The following is a 24,290-nucleotide window of genomic DNA, read 5'->3' as shown; positions in this document are numbered from 1 at the left end:
ATAGAACATAAAAAGTAGGAAACTTAATTCTCTACAAAAAAGGTCTCTTAACATTTTGCCATAGCTCTCTTCGTTTCCGAGATATTTGCAGATTTATCTCAAGGGAAGGGTCCTGACGGACATATTTCGAGATATTTCTTCTTCTTGTTGTTCTTCTTCTGCACAGCTAAACTGGAAGTGGCATTTCCAGCTCGCAATAGTGCAGAGTTATCCCAAAGAAAGGGGCCACGGTGTTTCTGTATCTCTATTATGTTGGTGCGGCTTCGCAACTTTTAAATATCTCGATATATCTCGAAAACTACGCTTCTGATCAAAAAATATCATAGAACATAAATTGTAGGAAACATAATTCTCTACAAAAAAGGTCTCTTAACATTTTGCCATAGCTCGCTTCGTTTCCGAGATATTTGCAGATTTATCTCAAGGGAAGGGTCCTGATGGACATATTTCGAGATATTTCTTCTTCTTGTTGTTCTTCTTCTGCACAGCTAAACTGGAAGTGGCATTTCCAGCTCGCAATCGTGCAGAGTTATCTCAAAGAAAGGGGCCACGGTGTTTCTGTATCTCTATTATGTTGGTGCGGCTTCGGAAGTTTTAAATATCTTGATATATCTCGAGAACTACGCATCTGATCAAAAAATATCATAGAACATAAATAGTAGGAAACTTAATTTCCTACAAAAAAGATCTCTTACTATTTTGCCATAGCTCGCATTGTTTCCGAGATATTTGCAGATTTAGCTCAAGGGAAGGGGCCTGACGGACATATTTCGAGATATTTCTTCTTCTTGTTGTTCTTCTTCTGCACAGCTAAGCTGGAAGTGGCATTTGCAGCTCGCAATAGTGCAGAGTTATCTCAAAGAAAGGGGCCACGGTGTTTCTGTATCTCTATTATGTTGGTGCGGCTTCGGAACTTATAAATATCTTGATATATCTCGAAAACTACGCATCTGATCAAAAAATATCATACAACATAAAAAGTAGGAAACTTAATTCTCTACAAATAAGGTCTCTTAACATTTTGCCATAGCTCGCTTCGTTTCCGAGATATTTGCAGATTTATCTCAAGGGAAGGGGCCTGACGGACATATTTCGAGATATTTCTTCTTCTTGTTGTTCTTCTTCTGCACAGCTAAGCTGGAAGTGGCATTTGCAGCTCGCAATAGTGCAGAGTTATCTCAAAGAAAGGGGCCACGGTGTTTCTGTATCTCTATTATGTTGGTGCGGCTTCGGAACTTTTAAATATCTCGATATATCTCGAAAACTACGCTTCTGATCAAAAAATATCATAGAACATAACTTGTAGGAAACATAATTCTCTACAAAAAAGGTCTCTTAACATTTTGCCATAGCTCGCTTCGTTTCCGAGATAGTTGCAGATTTATCTCAAGGGAAGGGGCCTGACGGACATATTTCGAGATATTTCTTCTTCTTGTTGTTCTTCTTCTGCACAGCTAAGCTGGAAGTGGCATTTGCAGCTCGCAATAGTGCAGAGTTATCTCAAAGAAAGGGGCCACGGTGTTTCTGTATCTCTATTATGTTGGTGCGGCTTCGGAACTTTTAAATATCTCGATATATCTCGAGAACTACGCATCTGATCAAAAAATATCATAGAACATAAAAAGTAGGAAACTTAATTCTCTACAAATAAGGTCTCTTAACATTTTGCCATAGCTCGCTTCGTTTCCGAGATATTTGCAGATTTATCTCAAGGGACGGGGCCTGACGGACATATTTCGAAATATTTCTTATTCTTGTTGTTCTTCTTCTGCACAGCTAAGCTGGAAGTGGCATTTGCAGCTCGCAATAGTGCAGAGTTATCTCAAAGAAAGGGGCCACGGTGTTTCTGTACCTCTATTATGTTGGTGCAGCTTCGGAGCTTTTAAATATCTTGATATATCTCGAGAACTACGCATCTGATCAAAAAATATCATAGAACATAAATTGTAGGAAACATAATTCTCTACAAAAGAGGTCTCTTAACATTTTGCCATAGCTCGCTTCGTTTCCGAGATATTTGCAGATTTATCTCAAGGGAAGGGTCCTGATGGACATATTTCGAGATATTTCTTCTTCTTGTTGTTCTTCTTCTGCACAGCTAAACTGGAAGTGGCATTTCCAGCTCGCAATCGTGCAGAGTTATCTCCAAGAAAGGGGCCACGGTGTTTCTGTATCTCTATTATGTTGGTGCGGCTTCGGAACTTTTAAATATCTTGATATATCTCGAGAACTGCGCATCTGATCAAAAAATATCATAGAACATAAAAAGTAGGAAACTTAATTCTCTACAAAAAAGGTCTCTTAACATTTTGCCATAGCTCTCTTCGTTTCCGAGATATTTGCAGATTTATCTCAAGGGAAGGGTCCTGACGGACATATTTCGAGATATTTCTTCTTCTTGTTGTTCTTCTTCTGCACAGCTAAACTGGAAGTGGCATTTCCAGCTCGCAATAGTGCAGAGTTATCCCAAAGAAAGGGGCCACGGTGTTTCTGTATCTCTATTATGTTGGTGCGGCTTCGCAACTTTTAAATATCTCGATATATCTCGAAAACTACGCTTCTGATCAAAAAATATCATAGAACATAAATTGTAGGAAACATAATTCTCTACAAAAAAGGTCTCTTAGCATTTTGCCATAGCTCGCTTCGTTTCCGAGATATTTGCAGATTTATCTCAAGGGAAGGGTCCTGATGGACATATTTCGAGATATTTCTTCTTCTTGTTGTTCTTCTTCTGCACAGCTAAACTGGAAGTGGCATTTCCAGCTCGCAATCGTGCAGAGTTATCTCAAAGAAAGGGGCCACGGTGTTTCTGTATCTCTATTATGTTGGTGCGGCTTCGGAACTTTTAAATATCTTGATATATCTCGAGAACTACGCATCTGATCAAAAAATATCATAGAACATAAAAAGTAGGAAACTTAATTCTTTACAAAAAAGGTCTCTTAACATTTTGCCATAGCTCGCTTCGTTTCCGAGATATTTGCAGATTTATCTCAAGGGAAGGGGCCTTACGGACATATTTAGAGATATTTCTTCTTCTTGTTGTTCTTCTTCTGCACAGCTAAGCTGGAAGTGGCATTTGCAGCTCGCAATAGTGCAGAGTTATCTCAAAGAAAGGGGCCACGGTGTTTCTGTACCTCTATTATGTTGGTGCAGCTTCGAAGCTTTTAAATATCTTGATATATCTCGAGAACTACGCATCTGATCAAAAAATATCATAGAACATAAAAAGTAGGAAACTTAATTCTCTACAAATAAGGTCTCTCAACATTTTGCCATAGCTCGCTTCGTTTCCGAGATATTTGCAGATTTATCTCAAGGGAAGGGGCCTGACGGACATATTTCGAAATATTTCTTATTCTTGTTGTTCTTCTTCTGCACAGCTAAGCTGGAAGTGGCATTTGCAGCTCGCAATAGTGCAGAGTTATCTCAAAGAAAGGGGCCACGGTGTTTCTGTACCTCTATTATGTTCGTGCAGCTTCGAAGCTTTTAAATATCTTGATATATCTCGAGAACTACGCATCTGATCAAAAAATATCATAGAACATAAATTGTAGGAAACATAATTCTCTACAAAAAAGGTCTCTCAATGTTTTGCCATAGCTCGCTTCGTTTCCGAGATATTTGCAGATTTATCTCAAGGGAAGGGTCCTGACGGACATATTTCGAGATATTTCTTCTTCTTGTTGTTCTTGTTCTGCACAGCTAAACTGGAAGTGGCATTTCCAGCTCGCAATAGTGCAGAGTTATCTCAAAGAAAGGGGCCACGGTGTTTCTGTATCTCTATTATGTTGGTGCGGCTTCGGAACTTTTAAATATCTTGATATATCTCGAGAACTACGCCTCTGATCGAAAAATATCATAGAACATAAAAAGTAGGAAACTTAATTCTCTACAAAAAAGGTCTCTTAACATTTTGCCATAGCTCGCTTCGTTTCCGAGATATTTGCAGATTTATCTCAAGGGAAGGGGCCTGACGGACATATTTCGAGATATTTCTTCTTCTTGTTGTTCTTCTTCTGCACAGCTAAGCTGGAAGTGGCATTTGCGGCTCGCACTAGTGCAGAGTTATCTCAAAGAAAGGAGCCACGGTGTTTCTGTATCTCTATTATGTTGGTGCGGCTTCGGAACTTTTAAATATCTCGATATATCTCGAAAACTACGCTTCTGATCAAAAAATATCATAGAACATAAATTGTAGGAAACATAATTCACTACAAAAAACGTCTCTTAACATTTTGCCATAGCTCGCTTCGTTTCCGAGATATTTGCAGATTTATCTCAAGGGAAGGGGCCTTACGGACATATTTAGAGATATTTCTTCTTCTTGTTGTTCTTCTTCTGCACAGCTAAGCTGGAAGTGGCATTTGCAGCTCGCAATAGTGCAGAGTTATCTCAAAGAAAGGGGCCACGGTGTTTCTGTACCTCTATTATGTTGGTGCAGCTTCGAAGCTTTTAAATATCTTGATATATCTCGAGAACTACGCATCTGATCAAAAAATATCAATGAACATAAAAAGTAGGAAACTTAATTCTCTACAAATAAGGTCTCTCAACATTTTGCCATAGCTCGCTTCGTTTCCGAGATATTTGCAGATTTATCTCAAGGGAAGGGGCCTGACGGACATATTTCGAAATATTTCTTATTCTTGTTGTTCTTCTTCTGCACAGCTAAGCTGGAAGTGGCATTTGCAGCTCGCAATAGTGCAGAGTTATCTCAAAGAAAGGGGCCACGGTGTTTCTGTACCTCTATTATGTTCGTGCAGCTTCGAAGCTTTTAAATATCTTGATATATCTCGAGAACTACGCATCTGATCAAAAAATATCATAGAACATAAATTGTAGGAAACATAATTCTCTACAAAAAAGGTCTCTCAATGTTTTGCCATAGCTCGCTTCGTTTCCGAGATATTTGCAGATTTATCTCAAGGGAAGGGTCCTGACGGACATATTTCGAGATATTTCTTCTTCTTGTTGTTCTTGTTCTGCACAGCTAAACTGGAAGTGGCATTTCCAGCTCGCAATAGTGCAGAGTTATCTCAAAGAAAGGGGCCACGGTGTTTCTGTATCTCTATTATGTTGGTGCGGCTTCGGAACTTTTAAATATCTTGATATATCTCGAGAACTACGCCTCTGATCGAAAAATATCATAGAACATAAAAAGTAGGAAACTTAATTCTCTACAAAAAAGGTCTCTTAACATTTTGCCATAGCTCGCTTCGTTTCCGAGATATTTGCAGATTTATCTCAAGGGAAGGGGCCTGACGGACATATTTCGAGATATTTCTTCTTCTTGTTGTTCTTCTTCTGCACAGCTAAGCTGGAAGTGGCATTTGCGGCTCGCACTAGTGCAGAGTTATCTCAAAGAAAGGAGCCACGGTGTTTCTGTATCTCTATTATGTTGGTGCGGCTTCGGAACTTTTAAATATCTCGATATATCTCGAAAACTACGCTTCTGATCAAAAAATATCATAGAACATAAATTGTAGGAAACATAATTCACTACAAAAAACGTCTCTTAACATTTTGCCATAGCTCGCTTCGTTTCCGAGATATTTGCAGATTCAGCTCAAAGGAACGGGCCTGACGGACATATTTCGAGATACTTCTTCTTCTTGTTGTTCTTCCTCTGCACAGCTAAGCTGGAAGTGGCATTTGCAGCTCGCAATAGTGCAGAGTTATCTCAAAGAAAGGGGCCACGGTGTTTCTGTATCTCTATTATGTTGGTGCGGCTTCGGAACTTTTAAATATCTTAATATATCTCGAGAACTACGCATCTGATCAAAAAATATCATAGAACATAAAAAGTAGGAAACTTAATTCTCTACAAAAAAGGTCTCTTAACATTTTGCCATAGCTCGCTTCGTTTCCGAGATATTTGCAGATTTATCTCAAAGGAAGGGGCCTAACGGACATATTTCGAGATATTTCTTCTTCTTGTTGTTCTTCTTCTGCACAGCTAAGCTGGAAGCGGCATTTGCGGCTCGCACTAGTGCAGAGTTATCTCAAAGAAAGGGGCCACGGTGTTTCTGTATCTCTATTATGTTGGTGCGGCTTCGGAACTTTTAAATATCTTAATATATCTCGAGAACTACGCATCTGATCAAAAAATATCATAGAACATAAAAAGTAGGAAACATAATTCTGTACAAAAAAGGTCTCTCAACATTTTGCCATAGCTCGCTTCGTTTCCGAGATATTTGCATATTTATCTCAAGGGAAGGGGCCTGACGGACATATTTCGAGATATTTCTTCTTCTTGTTGTTCTTCTTCTGCACAGCTAAGCTGGAAGTGGCATTTGCGGCTCGCACTAGTGCAGAGTTATCTCAAAGAAAGGGGCCACGGTGTTTCTGTATCCCTATTATGTTGGTGCGGCTTCGGAACTTTTAAATATCTCGATATATCTCGAAAACTACGCTTCTGATCAAAAAATATCATAGAACATAAATTGTAGGAAACATAATTCTCTACAAAAAACGTCTCTTAACATTTTGCCATAGCTCGCTTCGTTTCCGAGATATTTGCAGATTCAGCTCAAAGGAACTGGCCTGACGGACATATTGCGTGATATTTCTTCTTCTTGTTGTTCTTCTTCTGCACAGCTAAGCTGGAAGTGGCATTTACAGCTCGCAATAGTGCAGAGTTATCTCAAAGAAAGGGGCCACGGTGTTTCTGTATCTCTATTATGTTGGTGCGGCTTCGGAACTTTTAAATATCTTGATATATCTCGAGAACTACGCATCTGATCAAAAAATATCATAGAACATAAAAAGTAGGAAACCTAATTTTCTACAAAAAAGGTCTCTTAACATTTTGCCATAGCTCGCTTCGTTTCCGAGATATTTGCAGATTTATCTCAAGGGAAGGCGCCTGACGGACATATTTCGAGATATTTCTTCTTCTTGTTGTTCTTCTTCTGCACAGCTAAGCTGGAAGTGGCATTTGCGGCTCGCACTAGTGCAGAGTTATCTCAAAGAAAGGGGCCACGGTGTTTCTGTATCCCTATTATGTTGGTGCGGCTTCGGAACTTTTAAATATCTCGATATATCTCGAAAACTACGCTTCTGATCAAAAAATATCATAGAACATAAATTGTAGGAAACATAATTCTCTACAAAAAACGTCTCTTAACATTTTGCCATAGCTCGCTTCGTTTCCGAGATATTTGCAGATTCAGCTCAAAGGAACTGGCCTGACGGACATATTTCCAGATATTTCTTCTTCTTGTTGTTCTTCTTCTGCACAGCTAAACTGGAAGTGGCATTTCCAGCTCGCAATCGTGCAGAGTTATCTCAAAGAAAGGGGCCACGGTGTTTCTGTATCTCTATTATGTTGGTGCGGCTTCGGAACTTTTAAATATCTTGATATATCTCGAGAACTACGCCTCTGATCGAAAAATATCATAGAACATAAAAAGTAGGAAACTTAATTCTCTACAAAAAAGGTCTCTTAACATTTTGCCATAGCTCGCTTCGTTTCCGAGATATTTGCAGATTTATCTCAAGGGAAGGGGCCTGACGGACATATTTCGAGATATTTCTTCTTCTTGTTGTTCTTCTTCTGCACAGCTAAGCTGGAAGTGGCATTTGCGGCTCGCACTAGTGCAGACTTATCTCAAAGAAAGGAGCCACGGTGTTTCTGTATCTCTATTATGTTGGTGCGGCTTCGGAACTTTTAAATATCTTGATATATCTCGAGAACTACGCATCTGATCAAAAAATATCATAGAACATAAAAAGTAGGAAACTTAATTCTCTACAAAAACGGTCTCTTAACATTTTGCCATAGCTCGCTTCGTTTCCGAGATATTTGCAGATTTATCTCAAGGGAAGGGGCCTGACGGACATATTTCGAGATATTGCTTCTTCTTGTTGTTCTTCTTCTGCACAGCTAAGCTGGAAGTGGCATTTGCGGCTCGCACTAGTGCAGAGTTATCTCAAAGAAAGGGGCCACGGTGTTTCTGTATCTCTATTATGTTGGTGCGGCTTCGGAACTTTTAAATATCTTGATATATCTCGAGAACTACGCCTCTGATCGAAAAATATCATAGAACATAAAAAGTAGGAAACTTAATTCTCTACAAAAAAGGTCTCTTAACATTTTGCCATAGCTCGCTTCGTTTCCGAGATATTTGCAGATTTATCTCAAGGGAAGGGGCCTGACGGACATATTTCGAGATATTTCTTCTTCTTGTTGTTCTTCTTCTGCACAGCTAAGCTGGAAGTGGCATTTGCGGCTCGCACTAGTGCAGACTTATCTCAAAGAAAGGAGCCACGGTGTTTCTGTATCTCTATTATGTTGGTGCGGCTTCGGAACTTTTAAATATCTTGATATATCTCGAGAACTACGCATCTGATCAAAAAATATCATAGAACATAAAAAGTAGGAAACTTAATTCTCTACAAAAACGGTCTCTTAACATTTTGCCATAGCTCGCTTCGTTTCCGAGATATTTGCAGATTTATCTCAAGGGAAGGGGCCTGACGGACATATTTCGAGATATTGCTTCTTCTTGTTGTTCTTCTTCTGCACAGCTAAGCTGGAAGTGGCATTTGCGGCTCGCACTAGTGCAGAGTTATCTCAAAGAAAGGGGCCACGGTGTTTCTGTATCTCTATTATGTTGGTGCGGCTTCGGAACTTTTAAATATCTCGATATATCTCGAAAACTACGCTTCTGATCAAAAAATATCATAGAACATAAATTGTAGGAAACATAATTCTCTACAAAAAACGTCTCTTAACATTTTGCCATAGCTCGCTTCGTTTCCGAGATATTTGCAGATTCAGCTCAAAGGAACTGGCCTGACGGACATATTTCGAGATATTTCTTCTTCTTGTTGTTCTTCCTCTGCACAGCTAAGCTGGAAGTGGCATTTGCAGCTCGCAATAGTGCAGAGTTATCTCAAAGAAAGGGGCCACGGTATTTCTGTATCTCTATTATGTTGGTGCGGCTTCGGAACTTTTAAATATCTTGATATATCTCGAGAACTACGCATCTGATCAAAAAATATCATAGAACATAAAAAGTAGGAAACTTAATTCTCTACAAAAAAGGTCTCTTAACATTTTGCCATAGCTCGCTTCGTTTCCGAGATATTTGCAGATATATCTCAAGGGAAGGGGCCTGCCGGACATATTTCGAGATATTTCTTCTTCTTGTTGTTCTTCTTCTGCACAGCTGAGCTGGAAGTGGCATTTACAGCTCGCAATAGTGCAGAGTTATCTCAAAGAAAGGGGCCACGGTGTTTCTGTATCTCTATTATGTTGGTGCTGCTTCGGAACTTTTAAATATCTTGATATATCTCGAGAACTACGCATCTGATCAAAAAATATCGTAGAACATGAAAAGTAGGAAACTTAATTCTCTACAAAAAAGGTCTCTTAACATTTTGCCATAGCTCTCTTCGTTTCCGAGATATTTGTAGATTTATCTCAAGGGAAGGGGCCTGACGGACATATTTCGAGATATTTCTTCTTCTTGTTGTTCTTCTTCTGCACAGCTAAGCTGGAAGTGGCATTTGCGGCTCGCACTAGTGCAGAGTTATCTCAAAGAAAGGAGCCACGGTGTTTCTGTATCTCTATTATGTTGGTGCGGCTTCGGAACTTTTAAATATCTCGATATATCTCGAAAACTACGCTTCTGATCAAAAAATATCATAGAACATAAATTGTAGGAAACATAATTCTCTACAAAAAAGGTCTCTTAACATTTTGCCATAGCTCGCTTCGTTTCCGAGATATTTGCAGATTTATCTCAAGGGAAGGGGCCTGACGGACATATTTCGAGATATTTCTTCTTCTTGTTGTTCTTCTTCTGCACAGCTAAGCTGGAAGTGGCATTTGCGGCTCGCACTAGTGCAGACTTATCTCAAAGAAAGGAGCCACGGTGTTTCTGTATCTCTATTATGTTGGTGCGGCTTCGGAACTTTTAAATATCTTGATATATCTCGAGAACTACGCATCTGATCAAAAAATATCATAGAACATAAAAAGTAGGAAACTTAATTCTCTACAAAAACGGTCTCTTAACATTTTGCCATAGCTCGCTTCGTTTCCGACATATTTGCAGATTTATCTCAAGGGAAGGGGCCTGACGGACATATTTCGAGATATTGCTTCTTCTTGTTGTTCTTCTTCTGCACAGCTAAGCTGAAAGTGGCATTTGCGGCTCGCACTAGTGCAGAGTTATCTCAAAGAAAGGGGCCACGGTGTTTCTGTATCTCTATTATGTTGGTGCGGCTTCGGAACTTTTAAATATCTCGATATATCTCGAAAACTACGCTTCTGATCAAAAAATATCATAGAACATAAATTGTAGGAAACATAATTCTCTACAAAAAACGTCTCTTAACATTTTGCCATAGCTCGCTTCGTTTCCGAGATATTTGCAGATTCAGCTCAAAGGAACTGGCCTGACGGACATATTTCGAGATATTTCTTCTTCTTGTTGTTCTTCCTCTGCACAGCTAAGCTGGAAGTGGCATTTGCAGCTCGCAATAGTGCAGAGTTATCTCAAAGAAAGGGGCCACGGTATTTCTGTATCTCTATTATGTTGGTGCGGCTTCGGAACTTTTAAATATCTTGATATATCTCGAGAACTACGCATCTGATCAAAAAATATCATAGAACATAAAAAGTAGGAAACTTAATTCTCTACAAAAAAGGTCTCTTAACATTTTGCCATAGCTCGCTTCGTTTCCGAGATATTTGCAGATATATCTCAAGGGAAGGGGCCTGCCGGACATATTTCGAGATATTTCTTCTTCTTGTTGTTCTTCTTCTGCACAGCTGAGCTGGAAGTGGCATTTACAGCTCGCAATAGTGCAGAGTTATCTCAAAGAAAGGGGCCACGGTGTTTCTGTATCTCTATTATGTTGGTGCTGCTTCGGAACTTTTAAATATCTTGATATATCTCGAGAACTACGCATCTGATCAAAAAATATCGTAGAACATGAAAAGTAGGAAACTTAATTCTCTACAAAAAAGGTCTCTTAACATTTTGCCATAGCTCTCTTCGTTTCCGAGATATTTGCAGATTTATCTCAAGGGAAGGGGCCTGACGGACATATTTCGAGATATTTCTTCTTCTTGTTGTTCTTCTTCTGCACAGCTAAGCTGGAAGTGGCCTTTGCGGCTCGCACTAGTGCAGAGTTATCTCAAAGAAAGGAGCCACGGTGTTTCTGTATCTCTATTATGTTGGTGCGGCTTCGGAACTTTTAAATATCTCGATATATCTCGAAAACTACGCTTCTGATCAAAAAATATCATAGAACATAAATTGTAGGAAACATAATTCTCTACAAAAAACGTCTCTTAACATTTTGCCATAGCTCGCTTCGTTTCCGAGATATTTGCAGATTCAGCTCAAAGGAACGGGCCTGACGGACATATTTCGAGATACTTCTTCTTCTTGTTGTTCTTCCTCTGCACAGCTAAGCTGGAAGTGGCATTTGCAGCTCGCAATAGTGCAGAGTTATCTCAAAGAAAGGGGCCACGGTGTTTCTGTATCTCTATTATGTTGGTGCGGCTTCGGAACTTTTAAATATCTTGATATATCTCGAGAACTACGCATCTGATCAAAAAATATCATAGAACATAAAAAGTAGGAAACTTAATTCTCTACAAAAAAGGTCTCTTAACATTTTGCCATAGCTCGCTTCGTTCCCGAGATATTTGCAGATTTATCTCAAGGGAAGGGGCCTGACGGACATATTTCGAGATATTTCTTCTTCTTGTTGTTCTTCTTCTGCACAGCTGAGCTGGAAGTGGCATTTGCAGGTCGCAATAGTGCAGAGTTATCTCAAAGAAAGGGGCCACGGTGTTTCTGTATCTCTATTATGTTGGTGCGGCTTCGGAACTTTTAAATATCTCGATATATCTCGAAAACTACGCTTCTGATCAAAAAATATCATAGAACATAAATTGTAGGAAACATAATTCTCTACAAAAAACGTCTCTTAACATTTTGCCATAGCTCGCTTCGTTTCCGAGATATTTGCAGATTCAGCTCAAAGGAACTGGCCTGACGGACATATTTCGAGATATTTCTTCTTCTTGTTGTTCTTCCTCTGCACAGCTAAGCTGGAAGTGGCATTTGCAGCTCGCAATAGTGCAGAGTTATCTCAAAGAAAGGGGCCACGGTGTTTCTGTATCTCTATTATGTTGGTGCGGCTTCGGAACTTTTAAATATCTTGATATATCTCGAAGACTACGCATCTGATCAAAAAATATCATAGAACATAAAAAGTAGGAAACTTAATTCTCTACAAAAAAGGTCTCTTAACATTTTGCCATAGCTCGCTTCGTTTCCGAGATATTTGCAGATTTATCTCAAGGGAAGGGGCCTGACGGACATATTTCGAGATATTTCTTCTTCTTGTTGTTCTTCTTCTGCACAGCTGAGCTGGAAGTGGCATTTGCAGGTCGCAATAGTGCAGAGTTATCTCAAAGAAAGGGGCCACGGTGTTTCTGTATCTCTATTATGTTGGTGCGGCTTCGGAACTTTTAAATATCTCGATATATCTCGAAAACTACGCTTCTGATCAAAAAATATCATAGAACATAAATTGTAGGAAACATAATTCTCTACAAAAAACGTCTCTTAACATTTTGCCATAGCTCGCTTCGTTTCCGAGATATTTGCAGATTCAGCTCAAAGGAACTGGCCTGACGGACATATTTCGAGATATTTCTTCTTCTTGTTGTTCTTCCTCTGCACAGCTAAGCTGGAAGTGGCATTTGCAGCTCGCAATAGTGCAGAGTTATCTCAAAGAAAGGGGCCACGGTGTTTCTGTATCTCTATTATGTTGGTGCGGCTTCGGAACTTTTAAATATCTTGATATATCTCGAAGACTACGCATCTGATCAAAAAATATCATAGAACATAAAAAGTAGGAAACTTAATTCTCTACAAAAAAGGTCTCCTAACATTTTGCCATAGCTCGCTTCGTTTCCGAGATATTTGCAGATTTATCTCAAGGGAAGGGGCCTGACGGACATATTTCGAGATATTTCTTCTTCTTGTTGTTCTTCTTCTGCACAGCTGAGCTGGAAGTGGCATTTGCAGGTCGCAATAGTGCAGAGTTATCTCAAAGAAAGGGGCCACGGTGTTTCTGTATCTCTATTATGTTGGTGCGGCTTCGGAACTTTTAAATATCTCGATATATCTCGAAAACTACGCTTCTGATCAAAAAATATCATAGAACATAAATTGTAGGAAACATAATTCTCTACAAAAAACGTCTCTTAACATTTTGCCATAGCTCGCTTCGTTTCCGAGATATTTGCAGATTCAGCTCAAAGGAACTGGCCTGACGGACATATTTCGAGATATTTCTTCTTCTTGTTGTTCTTCCTCTGCACAGCCAAGCTGGAAGTGGCATTTGCAGCTCGCAATAGTGCAGAGTTATCTCAAAGAAAGGGGCCACGGTGTTTCTGTATCTCTATTATGTTGGTGCGGCTTCGGAACTTTTAAATATATTGATATATCTCGAGAACTACGCATCTGATCAAAAAATATCATAGAACATAAAAAGTAGGAAACTTAATTCTCTACAAAAAAGGTCTCTTAACATTTTGCCATAGCTCGCTTCGTTTCCGAGATATTTGCAGATATATCTCAAGGGAAGGGGCCTGCCAGACATATTTCGAGATATTTCTTCTTCTTGTTGTTCTTCTTCAGCACAGCTAAGCTGGAAGTGGCATTTACAGCTCGCAATAGTGCAGAGTTATCTCAAAGAAAGGGGCCACGGTGTTTCTGTATCTCTATTATGTTGGTGCTGCTTCGGAACTTTTAAATATCTTGATATATCTCGAGAACTACGCATCTGATCAAAAAATATCATAGAACATGAAAAGTAGGAAACTTAATTCTCTACAAAAAAGGTCTCTTAACATTTTGCCATAGCTCTCTTCGTTTCCGAGATATTTGCAGATTTATCTCAAGGGAAGGGGCCTGACGGACATATTTCGAGATATTTCTTCTTCTTGTTGTTCTTCTTCTGCACAGCTAAGCTGGAAGTGGCATTTGCAGCTCGCAATAGTGCAGAGTTATCTCAAAGAAAGGGGCCACGGTGTTTCTGTATCTCTATTATGTTGGTGCGGCTTCGGAACTTTGAAATATCTTGATATATCTCGAGAACTACGCATCTGATCAAAAAATATCATAGAACATAAAAAGTAGGAAACCTAATTCTCTACAAAAAAGGTCTCTTAACATTTTGCCATAGCTCGCTTCGTTTCCGAGATATTTGCAGATTTATCTCAAGGGAAGGGTCCTGATGGACATATTTCGAGATATTTCTTCTTCTTGTTGTTCTTCTTCTGCACAGCTAAACTGGAAGTGGCATTTCCAGCTCGCAATCGTGCAGAGTTATCTCAAAGAAAGGGGCCACGGTGTTTCTGTATCTCTATTATGTTGGTGCGCCTTCGGAACTTTTAAATATCTTGATATATCTCGAGAACTACGCATCTGATCAAAAAATATCATAGAACATAAAAAGTAGGAAACTTAATTCTCTACAAAAAAGGTCTCTTAACATTTCGCCATAGCTCGCTTCGTTTCCGAGATATTTGCAGATTTATCTCAAGGGAAGGGGCCTGTCGGACATATTTCGAGATATTTCTTCTTCTTGTTGTTCTTCTTCTGCACAGCTAAGCTGGAAGTGGCATTTGCGGCTCGCACTAGTGCAGAGTTATCTCAAAGAAAGGGGCCACGGTGTTTCTGTATCTCTATTATGTTGGTGCGGCTTCGGAACTTTTAAATATCTTGATATATCTCGAGAACTACGCATCTGATCAAAAAATATCATAGAACATAAAAAGTAGGAATCTTAATTCTCTACAAAAAAGGTCTCTTAACATTTTGCCATAGCTCGCTTCGTTTCCGAGATATTTGCAGATTTATCTCAAGGGAAGGGGCCTGACGGACATATTTCGAGATATTTCTTCTTCTTGTTGTTCTTCTTCTGCACAGCTGAGCTGGAAGTGGCATTTGCAGGCCGCAATAGTGCAGAGTTATCTCAAAGAAAGGGGCCACGGTGTTTCTGTATCTCTATTATGTTGGTGCGGCTTCGGAACTTTTAAATATCTCGGTATATCTCGAAAACTACGCTTCTGATCAAAAAATATCATAGAACGTAAATTGTAGGAAACATTATTCTCTACAAAAAAGGTCTGTTAACATTTTGCCATAGCTCGCTTCGTTTCCGAGATATTTGCAGATATATCTCAAGGGAAGGGGCCTGACGGACATATTTCGAGATATTTCTTCTTCTTGTTGTTCTTCTTCTGCACAGCTAAGCTGGAAGTGGCATTTGCAGCTCGCAATAGTGCAGAGTTATCTCAAAGAAAGGGGCCACGGTGTTTCTGTATCTCTATTATGTTGGTGCGGCTTCGGAACTTTTAAATATTTCGATATATCTCGAAAACTACGCTTCTGATCAAAAAATATCATAGAACGTAAATTGTAGGAAACATTATTCTCTACAAAAAAGGTCTCTTAACATTTTGCCATAGCTCGCTTCGTTTCCGAGATATTTGCAGATTCAGCTCAAAGGAACGGGTCTGACGGACATATTTCGAGATATTTCTTCTTCTTGTTGTTCTTCTTCTGCACAGCTAAGCTGGAAGTGGCATTTGCAGCGCGCAATAGTGCAGAGTTATCTCAAAGAATGGGGCCACGGTGTTTCTGTATCTCTATTATGTTGGTGCGGCTTCGGAACTTTTAAATATCTTGATATATCTCGAGAACTACGCATCTGATCAAAAAATATCATAGAACATAAAAAGTAGGAATCTTAATTCTCTACAAAAAAGGTCTCTTAACATTTTGCCATAGCTCGCTTCGTTTCCGAGATATTTGCAGATTTATCTCAAGGGAAGGGGCCTGACGGACATATTTCGAGATATTTCTTCTTCTTGTTGTTCTTCTTCTGCACAGCTGAGCTGGAAGTGGCATTTGCAGGCCGCAATAGTGCAGAGTTATCTCAAAGAAAGGGGCCACGGTGTTTCTGTATCTCTATTATGTTGGTGCGGCTTCGGAACTTTTAAATATCTTGATATATCTCGAGAACTACGCATCTGATCAAAAAATATCATAGAAGATAAAAAGTAGGAAACTTAATTCTCTACAAAAGAGGTCTCTTAACATTTCGCCATAGCTCACTTCGTTTCCAAGATATTTGCAGATTTATCTCAAGGGAAGGGGCCTGTCGGACATATTTCGAGATATTTCTTCTTCTTGTTGTTCTTCTTCTGCACAGCTAAGCTGGAAGTGGCATTTGCGGCTCGCACTAGTGCAGAGTTATCTCAAAGAAAGGGGCCACGGTGTTTCTGTATCTCTATTATGTTGGTGCGGCTTCGGAACTTTTAAATATCTCGATATATCTCGAAAACTACGCTTCTGATCAAAAAATATCATAGAACATAAATTGTAGGAAACATAATTCTCTACAAAAAACGTCTCTTAACATTTTGCCATAGCTCGCTTCGTTTCCGAGATATTTGCAGATTCAGCTCAAAGGAACGGGCCTGACGGACATATTTCGAGATACTTCTTCTTCTTGTTGTTCTTCCTCTGCACAGCTAAGCTGGAAGTGGCATTTGCAGCTCGCAATAGTGCAGAGTTATCTCAAAGAAAGGGGCCACGGTGTTTCTGTATCTCTATTATGTTGGTGCGGCTTCGGAACTTTTAAATATCTTGATATATCTCGAGAACTACGCATCTGATCAAAAAATATCATACTACATAAAAAGTAGGAAACTTAATTCTCTACAAGAAAGGTCTCTAAACATTTTGCCATAGCTCGCTTCGTTTCCGAGATATTTGCAGATTTATCTCAAGGGAAGGGTCCTGATGGACATATTTCGAGATACTTCTTCTTCTTGTTGTTCTTCCTCTGCACAGCTAAGCTGGAAGTGGCATTTGCAGCTCGCAATAGTGCAGAGTTATCTCAAAGAAAGGGGCCACGGTGTTTCTGTATCTCTATTATGTTGGTGCGGCTTCGGAACTTTTAAATATCTTGATATATCTCGAGAACTACGCATCTGATCAAAAAATATCATAGAACATAAAAAGTAGGAATCTTAATTCTCTACAAAAAAGGTCTCTTAACATTTTGCCATAGCTCGCTTCGTTTCCGAGATATTTGCAGATTTATCTGAAGGGAAGGGGCCTGACGGACATATTTCGAGATATTTCTTCTTCTTGTTGTTCTTTTTCTGCACAGCTGAGCTGGAAGTGGCATTTGCAGGCCGCAATAGTGCAGAGTTATCTCAAAGAAAGGGGCCACGGTGTTTCTGTATCTCTATTATGTTGGTGCGGCTTCGGAACTTTTAAATATCTCGGTATATCTCGAAAACTACGCTTCTGATCAAAAAATATCATAGAACGTAAATTGTAGGAAACATTATTCTCTACAAAAAAGGTCTCTTAACATTTTGCCATAGCTCGCTTCGTTTCCGAGATATTTGCAGATATATCTCAAGGGAAGGGGCCTGACGGACATATTTCGAGATATTTCTTCTTCTTGTTGTTCTTCTTCTGCACAGCTAAGCTGGAAGTGGCATTTGCAGCTCGCAATAGTGCAGAGTTATCTCAAAGAAAGGGGCCACGGTGTTTCTGTATCTCTATTATGTTGGTGCGGCTTCGGAATTTTTAAATATTTCGATATATCTCGAAAACTACGCTTCTGATCAAAAAATATCATAGAACGTAAATTGTAGGAAACATTATTCTCTACAAAAAAGGTCTCTTAACATTTTGCCATAGCTCGCTTCGTTTCCGAGATATTTGCAGATTCAGCTCAAAGGAACGGGTCTGACGGACATATTTCGAGATATTTCTTCTTCTTGTTGTTCTTCTTCTGCACAGCTAAGCTGGAAGTGGCATTTGCAGCGCGCAATAGTGCAGAGTTATCTCAAAGAAAGGGGCCACGGTGTTTCTGTATCTCTATTATGTTGGTGCGGCTTCGGAACTTTTAAATATCTTGATATATCTCGAGAACTACGCATCTGATCAAAAAATATCATAGAAGATAAAAAGTAGGAAACTTAATTCTCTACAAAAGAGGTCTCTTAACATTTCGCCATAGCTCGCTTCGTTTCCAAGATATTTGCAGATTTATCTCAAGGGAAGGGGCCTGTCGGACATATTTCGAGATATTTCTTCTTCTTGTTGTTCTTCTTCTGCACAGCTAAGCTGGAAGTGGCATTTGCGGCTCGCACTAGTGCAGAGTTATCTCAAAGAAAGGGGCCACGGTGTTTCTGTATCTCTATTATGTTGGTGCGGCTTCGGAACTTTTGAATATCTCGATATATCTCGAAAACTACGCTTCTGATCAAAAAATATGATAGAACATAAATTGTAGGAAACATAATTCTCTACAAAAAACGTCTCTTAACATTTTGCCATAGCTCGCTTCGTTTCCGAGATATTTGCAGATTCAGCTCAAAGGAACGGGCCTGACGGACATATTTCGAGATACTTCTTCTTCTTGTTGTTCTTCCTCTGCACAGCTAAGCTGGAAGTGGCATTTGCAGCTCGCAATAGTGCAGAGTTATCTCAAAGAAAGGGGCCACGGTGTTTCTGTATCTCTATTATGTTGGTGCGGCTTCGGAACTTTTAAATATCTTGATATATCTCGAGAACTACGCATCTGATCAAAAAATATCATAGAACATAAAAAGTAGGAATCTTAATTCTCTACAAAAAAGGTCTCTTAACATTTTGCCATAGCTCGCTTCGTTTCCGAGATATTTGCAGATTTATCTCAAGGGAAGGGGCCTGACGGACATATTTCGAGATATTTCTTCTTCTTGTTGTTCTTCTTCTGCACAGCTGAGCTGGAAGTGGCATTTGCAGGCCGCAATAGTGCAGAGTTATCTCAAAGAAAGGGGCCACGGTGTTTCTGTATCTCTATTATGTTGGTGCGGCTTCGGAACTTTTAAATATCTCGGTATATCTCGAAAACTACGCTTCTGATCAGAAAATATCATAGAACGTAAATTGTAGGAAACATTATTCTCTACAAAAAAGGTCTCTTAACATTTTGCCATAGCTCGCTTCGTTTCCGAGATATTTGCAGATATATCTCAAGGGAAGGGGCCTGACGGACATATTTCGAGATATTTCTTCTTCTTGTTGTTCTTCTTCTGCACAGCTAAGCTGGAAGTGGCATTTGCGGCTCGCACTAGTGCAGAGTTATCTCAAAGAAAGGGGCCACGGTGTTTCTGTATCTCTATTATGTTGGTGCGGCTTCGGAACTTTTGAATATCTCGATATATCTCGAAAACTACGCTTCTGATCAAAAAATATGATAGAACATAAATTGTAGGAAACATAATTCTCTACAAAAAACGTCTCTTAACATTTTGCCATAGCTCGCTTCGTTTCCGAGATATTTGCAGATTCAGCTCAAAGGAACGGGCCTGACGGACATATTTCGAAATACTTCTTCTTCTTGTTGTTCTTCCTCTGCACAGCTAAGCTGGAAGTGGCATTTGCAGCTCGCAATAGTGCAGAGTTATCTCAAAGAAAGGGGCCACGGTGTTTCTGTATCTCTATTATGTTGGTGCGGCTTCGGAACTATTAAATATCTTGATATATCTCGAGAACTACGCATCTGATCACAAAATATCATAGAAGATAAAAAGTAGGAAACTTAATTCTCTACAAAAACGGTCTCTTAACATTTTGCCATAGCTCGCATTGTTTCCGAGATATGTGCAGATTTATCTCAAGGGAAGGGGCCTGACGGACATATTTCGAGATATTTCTTCTTCTTGTTGTTCTTCTTCTGCACAGCTGAGCTGGAAGTGGCATTTGCAGGTCGCAATAGTGCAGAGTTATCTCAAAGAAAGGGGCCACGGTGTTTCTGTATCTCTATTATGTTGGTGCGGCTTCGGAACTTTTAAATATCTCGATATATCTCGAAAACTACGCTTCTGATCAAAAAATATCATAGAACGTAAATTGTAGCAAACATTATTCTCTACAAAACAGGTCTCTTAACATTTTGCCATAGCTCGCTTCGTTTCCGAGATATTTGCAGATTTATCTCAAGGGAAGGGTCCTGATGGACATATTTCGAGATATTTCTTCTTCTTGTTGTTCTTCTTCTGCACAGCTAAACTGGAAGTGGCATTTCCAGCTCGCAATCGTGCAGAGTTATCTCAAAGAAAGGGGCCACGGTGTTTCTGTATCTCCATTATGTTGGTGCGGCTTCGGAGCTTTTAAATATCTCGATATATCTCGAAAACTACGCTTCTGATCAAAAAATATCATAGAACATAAATTGTAGGAAACTTAATTCTCTACAAAAAAGGTCTCTTAACATTTTGCCATAGCTCGCTTCGTTTCCGAGATATTTGCAGATTTATCTCAAGGGAAGGGGCCTGACGGACATATTTCGAGATATTTCTTCTTCTTGTTGTTCTTCTTCTGCACAGCTAAGCTGGAAGTGGCATTTGCAGCGCGCAATAGTGCAGAGTTATCTCAAAGAAAGGGGCCACGGTGTTTCTGTATCTCTATTATGTTGGTGCGGCTTCGGAACTTTTAAATATCTTGATATATCTCGAGAACTACGCATCTGATCAAAAAATATCGTAGAAGATAAAAAGTAGGAAACTTAATTCTCTACAAAACAGGTCTCTTAACATTTCGCCATAGCTCGCTTCGTTTCCGAGATATTTGCAGATTTATCTCAAGGGAAGGGGCCTGTCGGACATATTTCGAGATATTTCTTCTTCTTGTTGTTCTTCTTCTGCACAGCTAAGCTGGAAGTGGCATTTGCGGCTCGCACTAGTGCAGAGTTATCTCAAAGAAAGGGGCCACGGTGTTTCTGTATCTCTATTATGTTGGTGCGGCTTCGGAACTTTTAAATATCTCGATATATCTCGAAAACTACGCTTCTGATCAAAAAATATCATAGAACGTAAATTGTAGCAAACATTATTCTCTACAAAACAGGTCTCTTAACATTTTGCCATAGCTCGCTTCGTTTCCGAGATATTTGCAGATTTATCTCAAGGGAAGGGTCCTGATGGACATATTTCGAGATATTTCTTCTTCTTGTTGTTCTTCTTCTGCACAGCTAAACTGGAAGTGGCATTTCCAGCTCGCAATCGTGCAGAGTTATCTCAAAGAAAGGGGCCACGGTGTTTCTGTATCTCCATTATGTTGGTGCGGCTTCGGAGCTTTTAAATATCTCGATATATCTCGAAAACTACGCTTCTGATCAAAAAATATCATAGAACATAAATTGTAGGAAACTTAATTCTCTACAAAAAAGGTCTCTTAACATTTTGCCATAGCTCGCTTCGTTTCCGAGATATTTGCAGATTTATCTCAAGGGAAGGGGCCTGACGGACATATTTCGAGATATTTCTTCTTCTTGTTGTTCTTCTTCTGCACAGCTAAGCTGGAAGTGGCATTTGCAGCGCGCAATAGTGCAGAGTTATCTCAAAGAAAGGGGCCACGGTGTTTCTGTATCTCTATTATGTTGGTGCGGCTTCGGAACTTTTAAATATCTTGATATATCTCGAGAACTACGCATCTGATCAAAAAATATCGTAGAAGATAAAAAGTAGGAAACTTAATTCTCTACAAAACAGGTCTCTTAACATTTCGCCATAGCTCGCTTCGTTTCCGAGATATTTGCAGATTTATCTCAAGGGAAGGGGCCTGTCGGACATATTTCGAGATATTTCTTCTTCTTGTTGTTCTTCTTCTGCACAGCTAAGCTGGAAGTGGCATTTGCGGCTCGCACTAGTGCAGAGTTATCTCAAAGAAAGGGGCCACGGTGTTTCTGTATCTCTATTATGTTGGTGCGGCTTCGGAACTTTTAAATATCTCGATATATCTCGAAAACTACGCTTCTGATCAAAAAATATGATAGAACATAAATTGTAGGAAACATAATTCTCTACAAAAAACGTCTCTTAACATTTTGCCATAGCTCGCTTCGTTTCCGAGATATTTGCAGATTCAGCTCAAAGGAACGGGCCTGACGGACATATTTCGAGATACTTCTTCTTCTTGTTGTTCTTCCTCTGCACAGCTAAGCTGGAAGTGGCATTTGCAGCTCGCAATAGTGCAGAGTTATCTCAAAGAAAGGGGCCACGGTGTTTCTGTATCTCTATTATGTTGGTGCGGCTTCGGAACTTTTAAATATCTTGATATATCTCGAGAACTACGCATCTGATCAAAAAATATCATAGAACATAAACAGTAGGAAACTTAATTCTCTACAAAAAAGGTCTCTTAGCATTTTGCCATAGCTCGCTTCGTTTCCGAGATATTTGCAGATATATCTCAAGGGAAGGGGCCTGACGGACATATTTCGAGATATTTCTTCTTCTTGTTGTTCTTCTTCTGCACAGCTAAGCTGGAAGTGGCATTTGCAGCTCGCAATAGTGCAGAGTTATCTCAAAGAAAGGGGCCACGGTGTTTCTGTATCTCTATTATGTTGGTGCGGCTTCGGAACTATTAAATATCTTGATATATCTCGAGAACTACGCATCTGATCAAAAAATAACGTAGAAGATAAAAAGTAGGAAACTTAATTCTCTACAAAAAAGGTCTCTTAACATTTCGCCATAGCTCGCTTCGTTTCCGAGATATTTGCAGATTTATCTCAAGGGAAGGGGCCTGTCGGACATATTTCGAGATATTTCTTCTTCTTGATGTTCTTCTTCTGCACAGCTAAGCTGGAAGTGGCATTTGCGGCTCGCACTAGTGCAGAGTTATCTCAAAGAAAGGGGCCACGGTGTTTCTGTATCTCTATTATGTTGGTGCGGCTTCGGAACTTTTGAATATCTCGATATATCTCGAAAACTACGCTTCTGATCAAAAAATATGATAGAACATAAATTGTAGGAAACATAATTCTCTACAAAAAACGTCTCTTAACATTTTGCCATAGCTCGCTTCGTTTCCGAGATATTTGCAGATTCAGCTCAAAGGAACGGGCCTGACGGACATATTTCGAGATACTTCTTCTTCTTGTTGTTCTTCCTCTGCACAGCTAAGCTGGAAGTGGCATTTGCAGCTCGCAATAGTGCAGAGTTATCTCAAAGAAAGGGGCCACGGTGTTTCTGTATCTCTATTATGTTGGTGCGGCTTCGGAACTTTTAAATATCTTGATATATCTCGAGAACTACGCATCTGATCAAAAAATATCATAGAAGATAAAAAGTAGGAAACTTAATTCTCTACAAAAACGGTCTCTTAACATTTTGCCATAGCTCGCATTGTTTCCGAGATATGTGCAGATTTATCTCAAGGGAAGGGGCCTGACGGACATATTTCGAGATATTTCTTCTTCTTGTTGTTCTTCTTCTGCACAGCTGAGCTGGAAGTGGCATTTGCAGGTCGCAATAGTCCAGAGTTATCTCAAAGAAAGGGGCCACGGTGTTTCTGTATCTCTATTATGTTGGTGCGGCTTCGGAACTTTTAAATATCTCGATATATCTCGAAAACTACGCTTCTGATCAAAAAATATCATAGAACGTAAATTGTAGCAAACATTATTCTCTACAAAACAGGTCTCTTAACATTTTGCCATAGCTCGCTTCGTTTCCGAGATATTTGCAGATTTATCTCAAGGGAAGGGTCCTGATGGACATATTTCGAGATATTTCTTCTTCTTGTTGTTCTTCTTCTGCACAGCTAAACTGGAAGTGGCATTTCCAGCTCGCAATCGTGCAGAGTTATCTCAAAGAAAGGGGCCACGGTGTTTCTGTATCTCTATTATGTTGGTGCGGCTTCGGAGCTTTTAAATATCTCGATATATCTCGAAAACTACGCTTCTGATCAAAAAATATCATAGAACATAAATTGTAGGAAACTTAATTCTATACAAAAAAGGTCTCTTAACATTTTGCCATAGCTCGCTTCGTTTCCGAGATATTTGCAGATTTATCTCAAGGGAAGGGGCCTGACGGACATATTTCGAGATATTTCTTCTTCTTGTTGTTCTTCTTCTGCACAGCTAAGCTGGAAGTGGCATTTGCAGCGCGCAATAGTGCAGAGTTATCTCAAAGAAAGGGGCCACGGTGTTTCTGTATCTCTATTATGTTGGTGCGGCTTCGGAACTTTTAAATATCTTGATATATCTCGAGAACTACGCATCTGATCAAAAAATATCGTAGAAGATAAAAAGTAGGAAACTTAATTCTCTACAAAAAAGGTCTCTTAACATTTCGCCATAGCTCGCTTCGTTTCCGAGATATTTGCAGATTTATCTCAAGGGAAGGGGCCTGTCGGACATATTTCGAGATATTTCTT

This window comes from Osmia lignaria, chromosome 8, assembly GCF_051020975.1.
Source record: "Osmia lignaria lignaria isolate PbOS001 chromosome 8, iyOsmLign1, whole genome shotgun sequence".
NCBI classification, from domain to species: domain Eukaryota; kingdom Metazoa; phylum Arthropoda; class Insecta; order Hymenoptera; family Megachilidae; genus Osmia; species Osmia lignaria.
The sequence above is the reverse complement of the archived record's forward strand: the minus strand, read 5'-3'. Positions refer to the sequence as shown.